The sequence below is a fragment of the Suncus etruscus genome, chromosome X (genome assembly GCF_024139225.1).
Source record: "Suncus etruscus isolate mSunEtr1 chromosome X, mSunEtr1.pri.cur, whole genome shotgun sequence".
Taxonomy (NCBI): Eukaryota; Metazoa; Chordata; class Mammalia; order Eulipotyphla; family Soricidae; genus Suncus; species Suncus etruscus.
This window is the reverse complement of record NC_064868.1, coordinates 87,274,062-87,278,567: the sequence shown is the minus strand read 5'-3', so window position 1 is coordinate 87,278,567 and position 4,506 is coordinate 87,274,062.

Sequence of the window (4,506 nt, the reverse complement as noted above, 5' to 3'; positions counted from 1 at the left end):
ATTTGGCCTTACTGATGATCAGGATAATTTTTAGATGAAGATGTGAACAGAAATACTAAATTAAAGTAAGTAGAATTGAAAGACTATATGAATGCATCATAAGTGCATCTCCTCTTCTTCATCATAAAAATATCAGTCTCTAATGAAAATAGTTACTATGTAAAACTTCCTAAAAACATTGGAATAATAAAGGCCTAAATTTAGAGTTCAGCATCCTATGTCTTCTATAGGCTGATAGGTCCCTGAAGTTATTGGTGCAATAAATGCATACGTCCACTAATCGATGAATATTCTGGAAAGATGCCTGTGCATTAATTAATGTTCTTGAATTCATATTGCCTTGCATGCTCAAAACCAATATGTTTTGCTTGAAATATTGATTTTTAATTATGTATCTCTTGAAAAAGGTTTACTTCTGACCTTGAAATTTGCTGGGTTACAACAGTCATCCAAAGATCTAAGAACGAAAGCCTATTTTACTTATCGTCCTTACGGTAAGTGACAATATAATATACCTACTAAATGCAATCTTCTGTCACTGTGGAATAAAGATTAGGTTTGTGAAACAGTAAAAGAACTTTATTGAAGTGAGCTCAAAGCTGGTATTCCTAAATTTTACAAATTTGTTCAGTAAAAATATTTGGGTTGAATATATTGAAAATAAAATAATTGATATTTGCTTTTAGAAATTTATTTTTTAACAATCCTTTGATGCTCTAAGAAAGAACCACAAGACCAGAGAGACTCCTTTAAAATTTCAACTTATATAAATGAGATGGAAATAATTTTCAAGGGCTGTCTGGCAGTAAACGAGAACAGGGTGCATTGTTATTAAAATATACCCACCATAGGATTTAGAGCTTTCAAACCTTCCATAGGTCATCTTGTCAAGTTGATCCATATATTAAGCAGGGCAGAAACCCATGCAAGTCACATGCTGAGTGAACAACAGAGCAAGTCTTTGAACTGAATCAAGCTGGTCACCTACATACGTGCTCTCAACTGTGTACTTTTGAATAAGGAAGTTTATCACTTAGAACTATTCTATTTAAAAATGGAAGGGAGCTGCAGAAAGCATTTATGATGAAATAGGATGCATTTCACAACACAATTAATACTGAAGTCTCAAAGTAATTTTAATATTTTATTTTCCTTCTTATGTATATTTTGATCAGATATCCTCAAAATAATAGTAGATATGCATGCTTTGTCACATTCTGATGAATGTCATTGAGCCTTCAAATATTATGTGTAACAAATAATAGAGTTCACATTCTTTTATAGAAACAATAGGTTTACAAAATGTTATATTCACCACTGTTCTGAATCCTATTAAAGTGCCTTACTGCAATGTTGCTAATGTTTATTTCCTTGTAGAGATGGTGAACTTGAAATTCCAGACATTTAGGATCATTATTAGTTTCTCAGCTTGGGATGACAGAGACAGAATCCAAAGCCACTTTTAAGACTTTTGAACGCAGAACTCTGAATATCTCATTTCATTCCCTTCACTAGAGAAATCTGATGTGAATTTTGTTGTTTATCTTGTGTTTGAGAACATATTTGGCTTTGTGTTAAAAGCCTGTCTCTATCTTTGGTTCCTGCCATTTTGGTTACAGTGTGTCCCAGTGTGGTTCTGTTTGAGTGTATTTTATTGACTACTTCTTAGACATACTGAATCACATTCCCTCCTCAGACTGGGGCAGTTCTCAACTATTTTCTCATCCAGCATCTATTCTTCTTTTTACTCTCTTTCTTTTTTTTTTTCTGGAATGCCCGTGCTTTGTAGGTTGTTGGTCTTGCTAATGTACAATATATATCTTAAATTTTATTTATTTTTATACTTGTTTTTTTCTATGACCTCTTATTGTTGATGCCATGTGCCTTGCTTGAGATGGGGTCATTGGTTTGATTTTCAGCTTCCATTCTGCTGCTGAATCCAGTTATTGTGTTCTTGAGCTCCTTCTATTCTATTGTAGTGAGTTGCTTCATCTTTTTCCAATTACTCTTTTCTTTGAGATTATTGAAACTTTCTCCTAATGATTTCCTCATTTCAGTGACTCTTCTTAGGATTGTTGCTCTGTAGTCATCTTCAGGCATCATTAAAATTTGTGCTGGTCTCAGGCTGCTTTCTGTTCTAACAGCTGAATAGTTGCATTTTTCTCATGATTTTTAGTGCTTCAGGGCTACTGATGAAAGGGCTCTTAGTTCAGATGGTCTAAGCAGTAATGCGGTGTTCCCATTCTCAGTATGCAGCTAGTGCTTATGATTCTATGGACTTCTGGCTATGTTAACCTTGGGACAATTTCTTGCCAAGAAATTATTGACTCCTGTGAATCAAGGCCTTGAACTCTAAAAATGTGGGACTATGAACCAGCCAGAACTGGGGAGCAGGGCAATAGGTATGTTAAGTACCAGGTGGAGGAGGTGCAATGAGCCACCAGGAATCAGGACCTCAGTTATCTATGGTTGCTCTCTGTTTGCCCTCCACTCTTAAAATGCATCAGATTAATTTGCAAGTCTTAATAAAACAGCCATCTGATCTAATAGATCAAGTTGTACACTTAAAAAAATCAGTATTTATGTGATGCTGATATTACAAATCTAAAGACCCACCCACTGATATAGTCAGGCCTGGTCAGACATTTTTTGGCGGGGCAATGCCTGGTGATACTCAGGGGTTACTCCTGGATATGCTCTCAGAAATGGCTCCTGGCTTAGGGGACCTCATGGTATGCCAGGGGATCGAACCACAGTCGGTATTAGGCTAGTGCTGGCAAAGCAGATGCCTTACCACTCCGCACCACTGCTCCAGCACCCTGGTCCAGACTTTATATGTTCCCATGTGAACTCTCTTATGAAATGGAGATGTTTCCAAAGCAATTGGGTTATCTAGTATCTCTTCACAAAATTTTTAATAAGCATTCTTTATATCTAACAAGTTAGTTATAAAGATATAATTTGACAGTACAGCAGTCAGGGCATTTTCTTTTCTAGCAACTGAACTGGGTTATATCCCTGGTATCCCATATGGTCTCCTGAACCAGGGAGGAAAAATTCCTAAATACAGAGCCCAGAGTAACCCCTAAGTACCACTGGGTGTGGCCCCTAAACTAAGCCAACAAAACCCGAGTTGTTAGGTGTTATGTATGTAAACATTTCGATAAGATTATTATGGAAGAGATATTATTATGGAGAGATAGCATGGAGGTAAGGCGCTTGCCTTGCTTGCAGAAGGTTTTATTTTATTTCATGGTTCAAATCCCGGCATCCCATATGGTCCCCCGAGCCTACCAGGGGCAATTTCTGAGCTTAGAGCCAGGAAAACCCCTGAGTACTGCTGGGTGTGACCCCCCCAAAAAAAAGATTATTATGTTACTTATCCTATTCTAATAAAAAATTGTGCCCTACCCTAGGGTGTGACCTGGCATTCTGCTCCCACCCTAGGGTGGTACCTGATTCTGAAGTATAAAAGCAAGGGTCTGTGGAAGACAAGGGCTTTTTTCTGGGGCTGATTCTGGGGCTTTTGGCTTCAGCCATATCCTCTGAATACAACTGATATCTTCAGAAGCCTGACTGCCTGTTAGCTTTCTACCCGCCGCGGCATTCACCTCAGAACCGTCGGCTGAACAGGGTGGCAGACGCGTGGTCCAAGCTGGAGGAGAAAGACCTCATCCTCCATCCCTCCATCAGCCAGCCCCATCAAAAGCTGTAACAGTTAGGAACTTGCATTTTTTTAATTTTCCACATCAATGATGTTTTCAAGTAGAAAATCTATATCGATCTGTTTGTAGCAAGTTCATTCATAAAGGTTTCTACCATTTCGCTATGTTAAAATCGATCTCATCAGTGATATGTGGATGTGTGTGGGGAAGAGAGAGAGGAGAGAATGAGAGAAAGAAATAGAAACATAGAGAAATAGAGATATCCTGAGAATATTACTGAGGGTTTTAGACATACAAGGCATGGCCTACTATTGAGCTATATTCCTGGAAAAGCTATGATTTAAAAAAATTAGTATTACATTGGTTAATTTCATTGGTTAGGTCTATGTTGTATGCTTATAATATATTTATACTTTTGTTAATTATTATAAAGTCAATACTACAATTTAACAATTTTGTTTCAAAATATACAGAATGCTAAATAGGATGAACAGCTAGAGTAACTTTCTCCTGAAAAATACAGCGTGTCTGTGGGTCATTAATTACTGCCTAAAACTTTAACTGTCCCTTTCTTTGAAAGTCTTGGGTTTGAGATATAAATAGTGAAATGAAAACGTATTGATAACTTACTAGTTTTCTTTTAGTTAGGAACTTCAAAATGAATTTCAAAAGATAAAACTAAACAGTTTTACCTCATACAGTATATTTTATTAGTATTTTCACATTTATTGAGTTTATTATATTAATGATATTTTATGATTGGCAATATGGACTTCTATTAGTTTTCCAGATGAAATATAAGATTAATATAAGGGTACCAATTAAATTTGAATTTCCATGA